At 57.7% G+C, this 10,000-nt stretch overlaps 2 non-coding genes and 1 pseudogene across 2 annotated transcripts; all 3 read left to right on the top strand.

Moving 5' to 3' along the window:
• Positions 1–3,562: 3,562 nt before the first annotated feature.
• LOC124774279 lies at positions 3,563–5,471 on the top strand. The gene has a single exon (XR_007015267.1). It is a non-coding gene; the product is annotated as a small subunit ribosomal RNA (ribosomal RNA).
• A 351-nt stretch (positions 5,472–5,822) lies between these two features.
• LOC124774012 lies at positions 5,823–5,977 on the top strand. The gene has a single exon (XR_007015010.1). It is a non-coding gene; the product is annotated as a 5.8S ribosomal RNA (ribosomal RNA).
• A 188-nt stretch (positions 5,978–6,165) lies between these two features.
• LOC124774432 overlaps positions 6,166–10,000 on the top strand; it is a 7,962-nt pseudogene continuing 4,127 nt past the window's right edge.

Genomic DNA, 10,000 nt, shown 5'->3' with positions numbered 1-10,000 from the left:
ACGCCAAGCCGATTAAGACAGCGATGGCGCCACAGTGCCCGCCTTTCGACGCCACCCACAAAGCCTGCAGCCTCTGTCGACCATAGCACCCATTCTCCAGTGGCTCTGCCGCACGAAGCCGTGGACCGGCAATGACTCTACCCGCACCCGTTCGTGGACCACCCCAACCGCCAAACTCGCACCTCCAGCGGATGAACGGCGGACGTTTCCCGCACTCGTAAAGTGCAATCCACCCCTATAACTTGCGTTTCATGAAGAGTTATTTCCAATATGCGACATTCCCGCTGTCCGTATACATGAGCCGCGACCTGTACCACTTACGAGCGAGAGACGCGATCGCGTTGCTCACTGTACGGCGTCCGATACCGAGCCATCAGCATGTCGGTCCCCATGCGCGTTGCACTCGCACTCGCACTCGCAGTCGCAAAAACGTGGGGCAAATATATTACGCGGAAGAGTTATAACAGACCGAGCCCCACTGCATGGGGGGAGTCTTTGTCACTAATGTACACAGATGGAACATTTTGGACTGGAACCAGATTACCCGTACACACGGCGCTGATTAGTAATCAATGCAGAGCCATCAAATTACAGAATATAGATACAACTGTCCGTATACATGCTGAAAGAGTGTGCCCACAATGGGAACCACACGTCAGCCAGACACTCTCATCACGCACCACTCTCTGCTTCTAACGGGCGCACATACAATATGTAAGCACCAGCATGGAACAACATCCAGTGCATCCTCTCCGCCACATTACACAATCCACACTATCACAACCAGACCAGGAGGTCCATGCGGAAAATAGAATATCCCCCCCTTTCGACATCCACCATTGCGCAGATAAGGCACCAATACCCACACATGTCCTATACAACGGTGCACCCAACATCACAATAGTACCTCCTGTCACAGCCCACAAACAATGACATGAGTCAAAGACACAGGTCTGACACAAGCATAGAATTGGAGCGCCGCCTCTAATAAGCCAAAGGTGCATCCTGACGTGACAAATCTCATCATGTCACAAGCATTCACTTACTATAATCACTATCAACGAACCTGCCGCCCCCGCCCCCGCCCCCCCCCCTACACCTTTCCTTACAACAACGTGTAACCTAACCTAACCTATGTTGTACCTTAACCTAACCTATGTTGTGCCTTAACCTAACCCATGTTGTGCCTTAACCTAACCCATGTTGTGCCTTAACCTAACCCATGTTGTGCCTTAACCTAACCCATGTTGTGCCTTAACCTAACCCATGTTGTGCCTTAACCTAACCCATGTTGTGCCTTAACCTAACCCATGTTGTGCCTTAACCTAACCCATGTTGTGCCTTAACCTAACCCATGTTGTGCCTTAACCTAACCCATGTTGTGCCTTAACCTAACCCATGTTGTGCCTTAACCTAACCCATGTTGTGCCTTAACCTAACCCATGTTGTGCCTTAACCTAACCCATGTTGTGCCTTAACCTAACCCATGTTGTGCCTTAACCTAACCCATGTTGTGCCTTAACCTAACCCATGTTGTGCCTTAACCTAACCCATGTTGTGCCTTAACCTAACCCATGTTGTGCCTTAACCTAACCCATGTTGTGCCTTAACCTAACCCATGTTGTGCCCTAACCTAACCCATGTTGTACCCTAACCTAACCCATGTTGTCCCCTAACCTAACCCATGTTGTCCCCTAACCTAACCCACGTTGTCCCCTAACCTAACCCACGTTGTCCGCTAACGTAACCCACGTTGTTGCCTAAACCTGCTCTGTAATTGTTATACGACTCGTTCAATTAGTGTAGTGTTGCCCACCCGCAACCCTCGCAATATAGTTCGCTACTCGCACTGCCCGCTCCCCTGTGTATCGCTTCATGTTAAACACCTTGCAAGTCTTGCTGACTTTCCACATGCTCCTGCTGTACACTGTAATGTGGATGGCAGCAGGACGTACATGCCGCCCCCCCCCCACCCCTCCCCACGTCCCCACCTTGCCCCCTGCCTTCGCAAGCTGGTTGGTGACAAGTTTGCATGTTCAATGCCCTTCGCATGCGACGTACGCAGGCTACGTTGTGGTGCGGCCTGTGTCAACTGTCCGCTGATGTCGTACGCGTGAACCACAATCTGTACTGCACATTCGTCCTTATGTACTGAATGATACATCGTGGCACATGTGTGACCGTACAACGACTGCGCCCAAAAACGGCGGACCATACAGTGCAAATATTGTGCACGCAGCTACGTGTCGTCTCCCTATGAGAGCTGGATTGCAGTGTGGTACGCCATAGAGACGTGTGGGAGGAACGGACGCCGTGGATGGCGATCAGCATGAGCTGTCTGTTGATGTATTCGGACCTAGTCGTCTCTCCTCACACACCGTGATGGCATGGTGCACCGCGTTCCATATCTGCGACATGCTACAGAGGCCGGTTCACAGTCGTTCGAGCAATGGACATCGCATACGTACGGGGGCCACCTTCCACGTATTGTCTAGGCGTGCACATTTTGTTGCGTGTATGTGGGCAGACGTAGTGTGGCGTGACACCTGACACAGGCATGCAATAGTCGTTGAAGTTGCAAATGGCGATGGACGCCTGCGTTTTCTGGTGAAGTTACGCAAATGAAGAAATGGTAACCCGTTGTGGTGCGGTTGTTCTCGCTAGGGGTGAATCGGTGATGGCGACGATAGGTTGAGGTACTAACCGGTTGTTCCAGCGATACCCACCATGCCGACGAAACTGAACGGCATCTGGGTGTGAAGCGATACGCGGCGGTGGCTGGGTGGGACCGTCCCCGGCCGGTGAGGGGGCGCCTCCCGGCGTGCTGGCCGCGCGGTGCGTGGGCGCACGCGCTACAGCCGGCTGGTGGGGGCGGCCAGTGGCAGGCGCGCCGGCCGACGGACGCGGCAGGCGTCGCAGCTGCGCGCCGGCGCACCCTGCGCGCGGCGCCGTGCGGCCAAAGTAGGTCCTCGCGGGCCCGGTGCGAAGCGCGGTGGACATCTTCAGTGTGCTGGTCCGATTGAGGACTGTGTGCGTTGAGGATGCGCCGCCGCCCGGCGCTCGGCGCCGCGACGCCGTCTGCTGCTCGGTCGCCCCAGCGGTTCTCGCTGGTGGTTTGTATCGCAGCTGTGCGGATGTGTTGGCGCGTGCGCTGTGCTGGGAGAGTTCGCTTCGGCACCCAAGTGGGGCTTTTGTCCTTCTGTGGCGCTGGCGTTGGAGCTGCCGGTCACCGTAGGTGGCGCGTGTTGTCTCCCGCCGGCAATGCCACGACAGCACGCTCCCGGGCCTCTGTCGGCAGCGGCAAGCTCAGTTGGGAGCACGGGTGGTCGCACCGAAAGCGTCTACTCGCCTAACTCCGGGCGATTGCGCCTCTCTCGAACCCGACCAAGTACTTGGGACGGCGCTGCGCGCCGCCGGGACCTGAGAGGGTTTCGAGGTGTATTGTGCAGGGGAGCTCAGCCTCCTCCTGTTTGCAGAATGATTGAGCGGACGCTTGCGTGTTCGCGCGGGCCCCCGGGACACACTCCTGGGCGGCCGGCTGCTCAGCTCTAGTTGACGCAGCTCCCTGGTTGATCCTGCCAGTAGTCATATGCTTGTCTCAAAGATTAAGCCATGCATGTCTCAGTACAAGCCGCATTAAGGTGAAACCGCGAATGGCTCATTAAATCAGTTATGGTTCCTTAGATCGTACCCACGTTACTTGGATAACTGTGGTAATTCTAGAGCTAATACATGCAAACAGAGTCCCGACCAGAGATGGAAGGGACGCTTTTATTAGATCAAAACCAATCGGTCGGCTCGTCCGGTCCGTTTGCCTTGGTGACTCTGAATAACTTTGGGCTGATCGCACGGTCCTCGTACCGGCGACGCATCTTTCAAATGTCTGCCTTATCAACTGTCGATGGTAGGTTCTGCGCCTACCATGGTTGTAACGGGTAACGGGGAATCAGGGTTCGATTCCGGAGAGGGAGCCTGAGAAACGGCTACCACATCCAAGGAAGGCAGCAGGCGCGCAAATTACCCACTCCCGGCACGGGGAGGTAGTGACGAAAAATAACGATACGGGACTCATCCGAGGCCCCGTAATCGGAATGAGTACACTTTAAATCCTTTAACGAGTATCTATTGGAGGGCAAGTCTGGTGCCAGCAGCCGCGGTAATTCCAGCTCCAATAGCGTATATTAAAGTTGTTGCGGTTAAAAAGCTCGTAGTTGGATTTGTGTCCCACGCTGTTGGTTCACCGCCCGTCGGTGTTTAACTGGCATGTATCGTGGGACGTCCTGCCGGTGGGGCGAGCCGAAGGCGTGCGACCGCCCCGTGCGTGCTCGTGCGTCCCGAGGCGGACCCCGTTGAAATCCTACCAGGGTGCTCTTTATTGAGTGTCTCGGTGGGCCGGCACGTTTACTTTGAACAAATTAGAGTGCTTAAAGCAGGCAAGCCCGCCTGAATACTGTGTGCATGGAATAATGGAATAGGACCTCGGTTCTATTTTGTTGGTTTTCGGAACCCGAGGTAATGATTAATAGGGACAGGCGGGGGCATTCGTATTGCGACGTTAGAGGTGAAATTCTTGGATCGTCGCAAGACGAACAGAAGCGAAAGCATTTGCGAAGTATGTTTTCATTAATCAAGAACGAAAGTTAGAGGTTCGAAGGCGATCAGATACCGCCCTAGTTCTAACCATAAACGATGCCAGCCAGCGATCCGCCGCAGTTCCTCCGATGACTCGGCGGGCAGCCTCCGGGAAACCAAAGCTTTTGGGTTCCGGGGGAAGTATGGTTGCAAAGCTGAAACTTAAAGGAATTGACGGAAGGGCACCACCAGGAGTGGAGCCTGCGGCTTAATTTGACTCAACACGGGAAACCTCACCAGGCCCGGACACCGGAAGGATTGACAGATTGATAGCTCTTTCTTGATTCGGTGGGTGGTGGTGCATGGCCGTTCTTAGTTGGTGGAGCGATTTGTCTGGTTAATTCCGATAACGAACGAGACTCTAGCCTGCTAACTAGTCGCGTGACATCCTTCGTGCTGTCAGCGATTACTTTTCTTCTTAGAGGGACAGGCGGCTTCTAGCCGCACGAGATTGAGCAATAACAGGTCTGTGATGCCCTTAGATGTTCTGGGCCGCACGCGCGCTACACTGAAGGAATCAGCGTGTCTTCCTAGGCCGAAAGGTCGGGGTAACCCGCTGAACCTCCTTCGTGCTAGGGATTGGGGCTTGCAATTGTTCCCCATGAACGAGGAATTCCCAGTAAGCGCGAGTCATAAGCTCGCGTTGATTACGTCCCTGCCCTTTGTACACACCGCCCGTCGCTACTACCGATTGAATGATTTAGTGAGGTCTTCGGACTGGTACGCGGCATTGACTCTGTCGTTGCCGATGCTACCGGAAAGATGACCAAACTTGATCATTTAGAGGAAGTAAAAGTCGTAACAAGGTTTCCGTAGGTGAACCTGCGGAAGGATCATTACCGACTAGACTGCATGTCTTTCGATGTGCGTGTCGTGTCGCGCAACACGCTACCTGTACGGCTCGCCGTAGCCGTGCGCCGCGTGCGGAACCACGCGTGCCTCTCAAAACTAGCGGCAATGTTGTGTGGTACGAGCGCTGAAGCGCTGGAGCGGCTGGCCTGCGGCACCTGGCGCCTGGCGCCGGTTTTGCATGACTTTCGCCCGAGTGCCTGTCCGCTCCAGTGTGGAGCCGTACGACGCCCGTCGGCCGTGAGGCCGTTGGACACAGAACGCTGGAACAGGGGCCGCCACACGCCTCACTCCCGCCTATGCGACCGTCTCGAAAGAGACGGTGGAAACTGAGAAAAGATCACCCAGGACGGTGGATCACTCGGCTCGTGGGTCGATGAAGAACGCAGCAAATTGCGCGTCGACATGTGAACTGCAGGACACATGAACATCGACGTTTCGAACGCACATTGCGGTCCATGGATTCCGTTCCCGGGCCACGTCTGGCTGAGGGTCGGCTACGTATACTGAAGCGCGCGGCGTTTGCCCCGCTTCGCAGACCTGGGAGTGTCGCGGCCGCCTGTGGGGCCGGCCGCGTCTCCTCAAACGTGCGATGCGCGCCCGTCGCCTGGCGGTTCGCATACCGGTACTTTCTCGGTAGCGTGCACAGCCGGCTGGCGGTGTGGCGTGCGACACCTCGTACAACGACCTCAGAGCAGGCGAGACTACCCGCTGAATTTAAGCATATTACTAAGCGGAGGAAAAGAAACTAACAAGGATTCCCCCAGTAGCGGCGAGCGAACAGGGAAGAGTCCAGCACCGAACCCCGCAGGCTGCCGCCTGTCGTGGCATGTGGTGTTTGGGAGGGTCCACTACCCCGACGCCTCGCGCCGAGCCCAAGTCCAACTTGAATGAGGCCACGGCCCGTAGAGGGTGCCAGGCCCGTAGCGGCCGGTGCGAGCGTCGGCGGGACCTCTCCTTCGAGTCGGGTTGCTTGAGAGTGCAGCTCCAAGTGGGTGGTAAACTCCATCTGAGACTAAATATGACCACGAGACCGATAGCGAACAAGTACCGTGAGGGAAAGTTGAAAAGAACTTTGAAGAGAGAGTTCAAAAGTACGTGAAACCGTTCTGGGGTAAACGTGAGAAGTCCGAAAGGTCGAACGGGTGAGATTCACGCCCATCCGGCCACTGGCCTCCGCCCTCGGCAGATGGGGCCGGCCGCCCGCGCGGAGCAATCCGCGGCGGGGTCGTGTCCGGTTGCCTTTCCACTCGCCGCGGGGTGGGGCCGTTCCGGTGTGCGGTGGGCCGCACTTCTCCCCTAGTAGGACGTCGCGACCCGCTGGGTGCCGGCCTACGGCCCGGGTGCGCAGCCTGTCCTTCCGCGGGCCTCGGTTCGCGTCTGTTGGGCAGAGCCCCGGTGTCCTGGCTGGCTGCCCGGCGGTATATCTGGAGGAGTCGATTCGCCCCTTTGGGCGCTCGGGCTCCCGGCAAGCGCGCGCGGTTCTTCCCGGATGACGGACCTACCTGGCCCGGCCCCGGACCCGCGCCGCTGTTGGCTCGGGATGCTCTCGGGCGGAATAATCGCTCCCGTCAGCGGCGCTTCAGCTTTGGACAATTTCACGACCCGTCTTGAAACACGGACCAAGGAGTCTAACATGTGCGCGAGTCATTGGGCTGTACGAAACCTAAAGGCGTAATGAAAGTGAAGGTCTCGCCTTGCGCGGGCCGAGGGAGGATGGGGCTTCCCCGCCCTTCACGGGGCGGCGGCCTCCGCACTCCCGGGGCGTCTCGTCCTCATTGCGAGGTGAGGCGCACCTAGAGCGTACACGTTGGGACCCGAAAGATGGTGAACTATGCCTGGCCAGGACGAAGTCAGGGGAAACCCTGATGGAGGTCCGTAGCGATTCTGACGTGCAAATCGATCGTCGGAGCTGGGTATAGGGGCGAAAGACTAATCGAACCATCTAGTAGCTGGTTCCCTCCGAAGTTTCCCTCAGGATAGCTGGTGCTCGTACGAGTCTCATCCGGTAAAGCGAATGATTAGAGGCCTTGGGGCCGAAACGACCTCAACCTATTCTCAAACTTTAAATGGGTGAGATCTCCGGCTTGCTTGATATGCTGAAGCCGCGAGCAAACGACTCGGATCGGAGTGCCAAGTGGGCCACTTTTGGTAAGCAGAACTGGCGCTGTGGGATGAACCAAACGCCGAGTTAAGGCGCCCGAATCGACGCTCATGGGAAACCATGAAAGGCGTTGGTTGCTTAAGACAGCAGGACGGTGGCCATGGAAGTCGGAATCCGCTAAGGAGTGTGTAACAACTCACCTGCCGAAGCAACTAGCCCTGAAAATGGATGGCGCTGAAGCGTCGTGCCTATACTCGGCCGTCAGTCTGGCAGTCATGGCCGGTCCTTGCGGCCGGCCGCGAAGCCCTGACGAGTAGGAGGGTCGCGGCGGTGGGCGCAGAAGGGTCTGGGCGTGAGCCTGCCTGGAGCCGCCGTCGGTGCAGATCTTGGTGGTAGTAGCAAATACTCCAGCGAGGCCCTGGAGGGCTGACGCGGAGAAGGGTTTCGTGTGAACAGCCGTTGCACACGAGTCAGTCGATCCTAAGCCCTAGGAGAAATCCGATGTTGATGGGGGCCGTCATAGCATGATGCGCTTTGTGCTGGCCCCCGTTGGGCGAAAGGGAATCCGGTTCCTATTCCGGAACCCGGCAGCGGAACCGATACAAGTCGGGCCCCTCTTTTAGAGATGCTCGTCGGGGTAACCCAAAAGGACCCGGAGACGCCGTCGGGAGATCGGGGAAGAGTTTTCTTTTCTGCATGAGCGTTCGAGTTCCCTGGAATCCTCTAGCAGGGAGATAGGGTTTGGAACGCGAAGAGCACCGCAGTTGCGGCGGTGTCCCGATCTTCCCCTCGGACCTTGAAAATCCGGGAGAGGGCCACGTGGAGGTGTCGCGCCGGTTCGTACCCATATCCGCAGCAGGTCTCCAAGGTGAAGAGCCTCTAGTCGATAGAATAATGTAGGTAAGGGAAGTCGGCAAATTGGATCCGTAACTTCGGGATAAGGATTGGCTCTGAGGATCGGGGCGTGTCGGGCTTGGTCGGGAAGTGGGTCAGCGCTAACGTGCCGGGCCTGGGCGAGGTGAGTGCCGTAGGGGTGCCGGTAAGTGCGGGCGTTTAGCGCGGGCGTGGTCTGCTCTCGCCGTTGGTCGGCCTCGTGCTGGCCGGCGGTGCAGGATGCGCGCGCCTGCGCGGCGTTCGCGCCCCGGTGCTTCAACCTGCGTGCAGGATCCGAGCTCGGTCCCGTGCCTTGGCCTCCCACGGATCTTCCTTGCTGCGAGGCCGCGTCCGCCTTAGCGTGCTCCTCCGGGGGCGCGCGGGTGCGCGGATTCTCTTCGGCCGCCATTCAACGATCAACTCAGAACTGGCACGGACTGGGGGAATCCGACTGTCTAATTAAAACAAAGCATTGCGATGGCCCTAGCGGGTGTTGACGCAATGTGATTTCTGCCCAGTGCTCTGAATGTCAACGTGAAGAAATTCAAGCAAGCGCGGGTAAACGGCGGGAGTAACTATGACTCTCTTAAGGTGGCCAAGTGGCGGCGGTGTGGCTGCATCCGGACTTGGCTTTTCGAAGTGCGGTCTTGATGTAGTCGTGCTGCTGCTGCGAGGTGCCTTCCTTGGGTTGTAGTTACAGGGAGAGTGATGCGCAATACATGGGCCTAGCCCTCTTAGCCTCTCCTCTCCTGCGGTCTTCTCCCCTTCTCGTGGGCCCGCTGATTTTCGCAGAGTGGAAGACCGCACCAGGGGCTTGGGGGGGTTACCAGCCCCCCCTCGCACTATCCCTTTGTTAGTTGGGGGCAGTATTCAGAGAAAAAGTGGTGGCCCTTCCGCTGAAGGTGCCACCCCAACTTCCCCAGCACCTAGCCGGCCAACCGGCCGTGCCGAAAATTTTGTAACTTTTGCAGCTATGTATACCTGTAGTGAGTGCCACCGCAGCTTCACCACCAAGAACGGTCTCGGGGTCCATCGCCGCCGCCAACACCTTGCGGCCGCCAACGCGGAGATCGTCACGGAGAGGCATCGCGCGAGGTGGACGGAGGAAGAAGTCCTGTCGCTCGCCAAGGCAGAGGCCGAACTGTTCCTCGAGAGGGACGCCCGGTTCTTCTTTGTAAATCAAGAACTCATCAGGATGTTCCCCGACCGAACGCTTGAGGCAATCAAGTGCCGACGGCGGCAAGCTGCCCACAAGCAGCTTGTCCGCCAATTCATGGAGGCGCTTGAGATCGGTCGGGGGGAAGAGCCGGCGTCCCGCCGGGGAGCAGCGAGCCCGCTGCCTGACGTGGGCGAGGCCGCTGCGCCGCCCGTCGACGCAGCCGAGGACTTCGCGGCCGACACCACCGGGCCGCCGCCGGAGGGGCCGACTGACGCCGCCATCTGGGAGCATCTGGCGGGGCTACCCGCTTCCGCCCAGCGTTTCTCTGCCCTGGATCGTGTCATAGGTCTGGGGCGGGGCACGCCGCCCGATGTCATCCTGGG

This window comes from Schistocerca piceifrons, unplaced genomic scaffold, assembly GCF_021461385.2.
Source record: "Schistocerca piceifrons isolate TAMUIC-IGC-003096 unplaced genomic scaffold, iqSchPice1.1 HiC_scaffold_961, whole genome shotgun sequence".
NCBI lineage: Eukaryota > Metazoa > Arthropoda > Insecta > Orthoptera > Acrididae > Schistocerca > Schistocerca piceifrons.
The sequence above is the reverse complement of the archived record's forward strand: the minus strand, read 5'-3'. Positions and strand labels throughout refer to the sequence as shown.